Genomic DNA, 9433 nt, shown 5'->3' with positions numbered 1-9433 from the left:
TAGGCCACACAGTTTCTATTTGGTTAGAATAAAGTTTATTCAGAGAGAAAAATAATAGTGAAAGTGGTCGTATTTGGAACTACTATTACACTCGAGCGCATATACATTTAATTCAGTTCGATCATTCACAATCTCATAGCGAAACACAAGTCCAATACTCGTCCTTGGTATTTACACGAAAAGTTAAAGAGTTCACGCCAGGCGCACGGCTGCTCACCGCTCAGAGACTAAGTCTCGCGATACCACACAACGTGGCGTTTTCTAAGTCGCGTCACTTCCTAATTGCCTAAAGACGGACCGTCCGCTTTCGAGTCTCAATGCGAACTGCACCCTTTGGTGTCCAGGTCAGAACTGTCCGCTTTCGCGTCTGCCCGTCCCCGGCAACATTTCCCGCGCGCCGTATACCCTCGCTCAACTGACAAGGGCAGTTCCCTTTCCTGAAGCCATCCATCTGATTGGCCGCAGCTTATTCTATAGTATTTTAAATTTTAACATATTTAAATAATCAAAGGTCGACCACTTCCACCTTCTAAATAGAGTAACAATAATATCCATTACATAATAAACGTTAAATTATTTGCATAAAACTAATATAATTTCCTTCTTAACTTTGAATGCCACGGCCAGTAGCCTTGCACCAATGTGCTTTCTGATAAATAAATAAAGAACGAAAGTAAGTATTATGCATTAAACTTTAGAACAAATATTCTATTACCTCATGATTCAATAAGGTGTCATACTGTCATCGTTCAGTGTGTTTTGTGTGGAGGAAACGATGATGTGATGCTTAACTGAAAATACTGCTAATCTAAATTTACTGTATCTTTTACACAAATAAAGTTACAGAGTTGATATTTACAACGTTTGTCATTTTAATTATGCGCTTCTATATGAAATGTCTATCGTTAAGATCGACTAAAGCGTTCAGATTTTAGCATTCAGGTCTTTGTTACAAACCTTGTTAATTTCACTGTGACAGTAAAGCTTAAACTATTATAGATATGATCAATATTCAGATTTTATTGCGATCACAATGACAATTTATGGAGGAAAGCAGGTTAAAATTACTGTGGCTTCATTCCATGATTACTACAGAATTAAATAGTTTCCATGAATGTTTCCCTTTATGGCCGATCTTAGGTCCGCTGTATTTAACACCGCTATGTCTACCTGGTCACAAACGCACTTCTACTGGGTTTCCCCATGACTTAGGTTCTCGTCTGTCTCACTCGCACGCTATAGCACTTAGGCCTCATTCAGCACAATAGACGCCTGTGAGTTTCCCCACCTCGTGGTGAATCTGCGCCCCTTGGTGGCACACGGTCCTGGATGACAGGGTACGTTTCACAATTCCTGTATGCTGACTCTTTCGGTCATATATTTAAATGAGAGCGCAATTCTCGTTAACTCATATTCTTTACGTCTACATATTTATTTCTGAAAATAGTCGTCCTGGCGACGAACACATTTCTCCCAAAGAGAGGCCAGTTTGTTTGTACCGTTACTGTAAGATTTTTGACTTTTTTGACTGTGCCTCAACCTCTCCTTGCACTGTTTTTACTATCAACGGGAAGTCTATGGAGGATGTTTGCTGACAACGAACCAAAGTTGCAGATGTCGCTGCGCCCGTGTATGGTCAGGTACTGTCATAGTGAAACAAAGCGTGATCCATGTGTGGACGAACTCTTCGAATTCGTGGGTTCAGTTTTTTTGAGTGATTACACCGCGCTGTTTGTCAAGCACCGTCATAGTTACGCTATGCACTGCCACGTTACGCGCTATAATTTGGACCCCTCTAGCGCCAGAGGACTGGTGCGTCAACACAGCGGGAAGGTTAACCAAGTAAAATGTATGGCAGCTAGTAGCGCAACCGATATTCAGAACAGAGTAAGAACTTCGGAGGCATTACTTTTCGACACGTCCTTGTCATCACACGAAGGTGGTTGAAGTTGGGAGTGTTCCTGAAAGTGTAGATTTCTGTACGAGGGTCATGACGGTATTCTGTAGTCATGTTTTCCCTTTGTATGATCACTTATTCTGTGTTTCCTTCATTAATTTTTGAACTTAATCTCATGATGCTTTAATTTAGCTTCTTGAGCGGAGTTCCAGTTTCACCACTGTATTTTTCCAAATAAAACTGTCATTTGCATAGACCAATATATTTGGTCGTTTGTCTGGTGTTGCCATTTGTTGCTTATTTAGTTTGTCTTTTACTCTTTCTGCGACTAAATCGATGATTTCATTTAGTTTTATTTGTTGGCTATGTGTACGTTAGTGGAAGATACAGACAGTGTTTTTTTCGTGTAATTTGCAAGCGCTGAATTTAGCAAGACCGCCAATAAAATTAAATTTCCTAAACGGCTCATGGAAAGCTAATTTATTTTGTCAAGAACATTAGTTTCATGAAGACAAACCACTAAATCCTGTCTCGATTTTCAGTTACAGCACCCTTCGAAGACAAATGAAGATAAATATGGAGACCACAGAAATCTGTCCGGCGCCAGGTCACGGGAAAAGGTTCACATGCAGCATTCCGACTATGTTTGAGCAGGTATATAACATGTTTGTACGTATACGAGAGGTAAACTGAAGAACCGTTTACGCTGCGCGCAGTGTTTGCTTGTATGCGCCAGATTGGAGTTAAGAATTTGATAATTATACACTCCTTGAAATGGAAAAAAGAACACATTGACACCGGTGTGTCAGACCCACCATACTTGCTCCGGACACTGCGAGAGGGCTGTACAAGCAATGATCACACGCACGGCACAGCGGACACACCAGGAACCGCGGTGTTGGCCGTCGAATGGCGCTACCTGCGCAGCATTTGTGCTCCGCCGCCGTCAGTGTCAGCCAGTTTGCCGTGGCATAAGGAGCTCCATCGCAGTCTTTAACACTGGTACCATGCCGCGACAGCGTGGACGTGAACCGTATGTGCAGTTGACGGACTTTGAGCGAGGGCGTATAGTGGGCATGCGGGAGGCCGGGTGGACGTACCGCCGAATTGCTCAACACGTGGGGCGTGAGGTCTCCGCAGTACATCGATGTTGTCGCCAGTGGTCGGCGGAAGGTGCACGTGCCCGTCGACCTGGGACCGGACCGCAGCGACGCACGGATGCACGCCAAGACCGTAGGATCCTACGCAGTGCCGTAGGGGACCGCACCGCCACTTCCCAGCAAATTAGGGACACTGTTGCTCCTGGGGTATCGGCGAGGACCATTCGCAACCGTCTCCATGAAGCTGGGCTACGATCCCTCACACCGTTAGGCCGTCTTCCGCCCACGCCCCAACAACGTGCAGCCCGCCTCCAGTGGTGTCGCGACAGGCGTGAATGGAGGGACGAATGGAGACGTGTCGTCTTCAGCGATGAGAGTCGCTTCTGCCTTGGTGCCAATGATGGTCGTATGCGTGTTTGGCGCCGTGCAGGTGAGCGCCACAATCAAGACTGCATACGACCGAGGCACACAGGACCAACACCCGGCATCATGGTGTGGGGAGCGATCTCCTACACTGGCCGTACACCTCTGGTGATCGTCGAGGGGACACTGAATAGTTCACGGTACATCCAAACCGTCATCGAACCCATCGTTCTACCATTCCTAGACCGGCAAGGGAACTTGCTGTTCCAACAGAACAATGCACGTCCTCATGTATCCCGTGCCACCCAACGTGCTCTAGAAGGTGTAAGTCAACTACCCTGGCCAGCAAGATCTCCGGATCTGTCCCCAATTGCTCATGTTTGGGACTGGATGAAGCGTCGGCTCACGCGGTCTGCACGTCCAGCACGAACGCTGGTCCAACTGAGGCGCCAGGTGGAAATGGCATGGCAAGCCGTTCCACAGGACTACATCCAGCATCTCTACGATCGTCTCCATGGGAGAATAGCAGCCTGCATTGCTGCGAAAGGTGGATATACACTGTACTAGTGCCGACATTGTGCATGCTCTGTTGCCTGTGTCTATGTGCCTGTGGTTCTGTCAGTGTGATCATGTGATGTATCTGACCCCAGGAATGTGTCAATAAAGTTTCCCCTTCCTGGGACAATGAATTCACGGTGTTCTTATTTCAATTTCCAGGAGTGTTTGTTTTAGAAATTAAACCATCTAAATATCATGTATTATCTGTTCTCAGTGCACTTAACACATTAGTTTTGCATAAAAATCAGAGCTTTCGACAATATCCACTATTGCTTTCCTCATTATAACGATGGTGGATATTTTCGAAAGCTTGGATTTTTGTGGAGAAGTCATCTGACAATTGCACCCAAGAGCAGATATTAAAACGACAAATGTATCGCGAAAAACTTCGTGGTTAACCTAAAATCACTGTAATGAATGTATATTCATTGCGACGAACTCGCGATCGTTGTGCTAGAGAAGTCACCAGGCGCTCACCAGATATGGACAACACGTTACACCAGGTAGGGGACTCACTGTCTGTATTTGGCTTGTTACTTGCAGGAAGCGAAGCCAAACAAAATTTTGATGATACTTTTTACATTCAAATACTGTATTATAGGACCTGAAGGGTTTGTGCGACAGGAATTTCATGGGACAGCGGGGACCATAATATATCGTTGGTTTTTTTGTTGATAGGGGTGGTCGCTTCAGAGATATGAAGGTCAACTTCGTGTTTTTAAAATGGGATGATATAGTTTGGTACTTATTTTCTAATAGCGGCTATCGAGTCGAATCCAATGATGTGTAACAATAAGATCTTAGAAGGCCAACGAAGGTCCAGAAGGCGGTATGAACGGCGATTTACAGGCGGTGTTCGAAGTGATGACCACTGGTATCAGTGTAGTGTTGCAATCGTCTTATAATGGGCTGAGTGGTATTCCTTACCATTTCGGCACTTATCACAGCACATTCTCTGACAACTCTTTCTCATATATCGTGCAAATATTAAATATTCGCCGAATACGGCGTATCCATCTAACGTGCCACTGACATGTAAACACCCTTCCACGGTTTTGCAATACAACACTAATAGGAACGTTAAGACTAGTATCGTCAAATCAAGCGAATGATGTATTTCTTCGAAGGACAAGTCTATATGCTTCTCATTTACAGAGAATGTCAACGAAATTCAGTGAGTGCTACAGACTCATACACTGAAAGATATCCTCATCATACACGCCCTACACGTCGTACATTTAAATATGTGTCTTATAAATTGAGAATAACTGGATCTTTAACGCATCGGAAACATATCCAGCAAAGGAAAGTTACTGACGAGGAAACGAGAATTGGTATCTTGCCACTATGGTTCGAGATCCTTGCGTTAGTTCGCGTCAGTTCGGAAGGGAATCTGGCTTGAACCAGAGTAGTGTTGTTCGTGTTCTGCACCGCAATAAATATCATCCTTACTATATCAGCCTTCACCAAGAATTAACTGCTACGGATTGTATGCGTCGCATTGAATTCTGCCGATGGGCTCAACTTCAGACTCAGAAGTATGACACATTTATTAATTTGATTTTATTTACTGACGAGGCTACATTCACGAACCATGGAAATGTTAATTTGCATAACATGCATTATTGGGTAACTGAAAACCCGTGTTGGCTGCGGCAAGTTGCACACCAAAAACCGTGGTCGGTGAATGTATGGTGTGGGATTCTGGAGGACAGATTTATAGGGCCCTATTTCATGGAAGTAAATTTAAATGGTAGGAAATACACCACATTCCTGCAAGAAACATTACGTCTGTTACTGGAAGAAATACCTTCAGTAACAAGGAACAGAATGTGGTATCAACATGATGGGTATCAGGCACATTTTTCGCTGATGTCTAGAAGTGAGTTGCAGAGACAATTCCTAAATCGTTGGACAGGACGCGGAGGAGATGTGTCGTGGCCGGTTCGTTCGCCAGACTTGACGCCTCTGGAATTTTTCTTGTGGTCATTCGTAAGAGACATTGTTTATAAAGACGTTCCTACTACACATGAAGATATGCAAGAGAGAATTGTCAGAGCATGAGCTTCGATAAGCGCCGAGTGAAAAGGAACGCCAATCAATCTTATGATAAGACAATTGCAGCACTGCATTTATACCAATGGTCATCACTTTGAGCGCCTTCTGTAAATGGACGTTCATGCCACCTTTGTGACTTTCGATGACTTTCAAAGACCTTACTGCTACATATCATTAGATTCGTCTCGATAGTCACTATCAGAAAATAAGTACCAAACTATAGCATCCCATTTAACTAAACATAGTGGACATTAATATCTCTGAAGCGACCCCACCTAGCTACAAAAAACCGACGTCATATTATAACTCCCATTGTGCCATGCAACTTTTGTCCAACAAACTTTTGAGCTCCTATTCTTGGTGGCAATAGTTAGTGACTCACCCTGTATATCTGTTCGTCTTCGCAATTACACCATTTGTTTTATCTCTATTGGAAGTAGCCGCCATAGAGGATAAGCTCGAGCTCTACCCAAAAAATTATTCAGCAACATTTTCTGTGTATCTTGGTATAAGGGACCCGTAATTCCCCTGGCTCGTTGCCAAGAAATAATGTCATTATCATTTATTCCCGTTCAAAAATTGTTCAAATGGCTCTCAGCACTATGGGACTTAACATATGTGGCCATCAGTCCCCTAGAACTATTTAAACCTAACTAACCTAATGACATCACACACATCCATGCCCGAGGCAGGATTCGAACCTGCGACCGTAGCAGTCGCGCGGTGCCGGACTGAGCGCCTGAACCGCTAGACCACCGCAGCCGGCTGTTTATTCGGTTTACTATCGCAGTTACCTTTGTTTATGTTAAAATACGTTAACAACAGAGAAAAAAACCTATTGAGTAACCAAACATAAAACGTAGAGTAACGTAACAATAGGAAGTTTCAAGACAATGTGTTGGTAAAATATCAAGAGACATGATTGAGCGTGAAATGTCTGTAAATGTAATCCAAACTCGTAAATGAAATACCATAAACTACAGCATATTCGTGGAGAAAACATTTTCGAACATCGTCTTTCAACCTCGTCTCATGTTTTCCCTTCAGTGGCATCGTAGTATAGTTTAATAATAAATCATGAACGTCTTTTTTATAAACCTAGCTCTAACTTTTTTTTAAATATTTCTGTGTTTCTTGGTGTTTATGAAACTACTGTGGATGTCTGTCCTTAGGATGAGCGATCCTCCCTCGTAAAGTAATAATTTTGCATTTAGCCTTATAACTTACACGTTTTCACTCTTCACTCGATTTTCCAACACACTATGGGAGACACAAATATAAACTTCCAGTTAAAATTTCATTCTTCAGAGAATTTAAGGAGACGGTTCCTCTTTATCGATATAAATACTATATTTCTGCAAACAACCTATCTCTCGCCATATAGGTAAACCCTTGTACCTCTACAGTAATGGCAACAAAGATGACATACAGTAGGTCAACCCAGTCAGACGTCTGCTGTAAGACCTTCTGCTCACGATATGAGATTCTTATTGTTATCAGTGAACACCAATAGAGAAAAATCTGACCTAATATACTACAGAAGCTTAAAACAAGTAAACAACGATGCCCTACAAAAGGATTGTTAATATATTCTGTGACAGGGTATTAAGCAATCAGCCGACATTCGACGCAAAAGTCTGGAATTAAGGTAGCAGACATAGTATTGTATGAGGAAAATACCCATAAAATTTCTGTTAAAGTAAAGAGAGCTCCTACTCCACTCCTGATCGCAGAACTACGCCAAATAACGAATGAACTTGATTCTGCACTTAGAAGATGCAAGCGAAAGCCAATTCCTTAGCTATATGAAATATGCAGAAGCAAAACGTGGTCAACGCTAAAACCAGACATGCCCGTTCTTTGTATTCAGCACGTCAAATCCTATAGTAAAATGGAAAAAAATGCACAAAATCAGCTTAGGAAAGGCAAAATGTGATATCGTTTTTCATGTATCTGCAGACGAACGAATTAAAAGATTTATTATCAATAGTAGTCGATAATCAAGTTGCGATATATTATCAGCCACAAGCTAACCCCTTTCGACAATGTACGAAAAGCAATCACGAGAATGTTCTCTGAGGCGGTAGCTAATAGTGGAGTGAGCAGAGCTACGATTTAAAATGTTTTTGATACTGTTATTACAGTTCTTTTCTTAGTGGTACACAGCCTATCGCCCGAAGCAAAGCTTATCTGAATCAACACCCAAGAATGATAAAGCAGGTGACGATAGGTAAACCAGTATATTAGCCGTAGTGTCTAAACCTTTCGAGGTGCACTGTTCGTGGACAGTTGACAGATCTCCTCAAAACTCATGTCATGCAGAGCAAATATAAATCAGGCTCTCATAAACACCATAGCACAACAGCTGGATTAATCAAAGTGCCTGGCAACATCAAACACGCCATGAACAGACATGAAGCAACCATTTTAATACTGCTTGATTTCAGGAAGGCTTTTGCTACGATTCATTTCTATATTTTACTAATTGAAACGAAACAGCTGCATGTATGAAAGAGTCCAGTGCTGTGGTTCGACAACAACCTCAAAAACAGATGTCAACGACTCACCTATGGATGGGTGAATTCACCGTGGAAATACACTGAAGAGCCAAAGAATTGGTACGCCTGCCTAGTATCGTGCACTCAGAAGTGCTGCAGCAGGACGTGGCATGGATTCGGCTAATGTCCGAAGTAGTGCTGGAGGGACTTAACACCATGAATCCTGCAGGGCAGTCCATAAATCCGTAAGAGTACGAGGGGGTGGAGATCTCTTCTGAACAGCACGTTGGAAGTGTTCATGTCCGGGGAGTTTGGTGGCCAGCGGAGGTGTCTGAACTCAGAAGAGTGTTGCTGGAGCCACTCTGTAGCAATTCTGAATGTGTGGAGTGTCGCATTGTTCTGCTAGAATTGGCCCAAGTCCGTCGGAGTGCACAATGGACATGAATGGATGCAGGTGATCAGACAGGATGCTGAAGTCCGCGTCGTCTATCAGGGTCGTATCTAGGCTTATCAGGGATCGAATACCACTTTCACTGCATACGCCCCACACCACTACAGAGCCTCCACCAGCTTGAACAGTTCCCTGCTGACAGCGTCCATGGATTCATGAGGTTGTCTCCATACCCGTACACGTCCATCCGCTAGATGCAATTTGAAACGAGACTCGTCCGACCAGGCAACATGTTTCCAGTCACCAACAGTCCGATGTCGGTGTTTACGGGCCCAGGCGGGGCGTAAAGCTTTGTGCCGTGCAGTCATTAAGGGTAGACGAATGGGTCTTCGGCTCTGAAAGCCCGTATCGCTGACGTTTCGTGGAATGGTTCTCACGCTGACACTTGTTCATGGTCCAGCACTGAAATCTGCAGGAATCTGCTGAAGTGTTGTACTTTTGTCGCATTGAACGATTCTCTTCAGTCGTCAGTGGCCCCGTTCTTGCAGGATCTTTCTCCGGACGTAGC

This window comes from Schistocerca gregaria, chromosome 4, assembly GCF_023897955.1.
Source record: "Schistocerca gregaria isolate iqSchGreg1 chromosome 4, iqSchGreg1.2, whole genome shotgun sequence".
Taxonomy (NCBI): domain Eukaryota; kingdom Metazoa; phylum Arthropoda; class Insecta; order Orthoptera; family Acrididae; genus Schistocerca; species Schistocerca gregaria.
Note: the sequence above shows the minus strand (reverse complement) of the source record.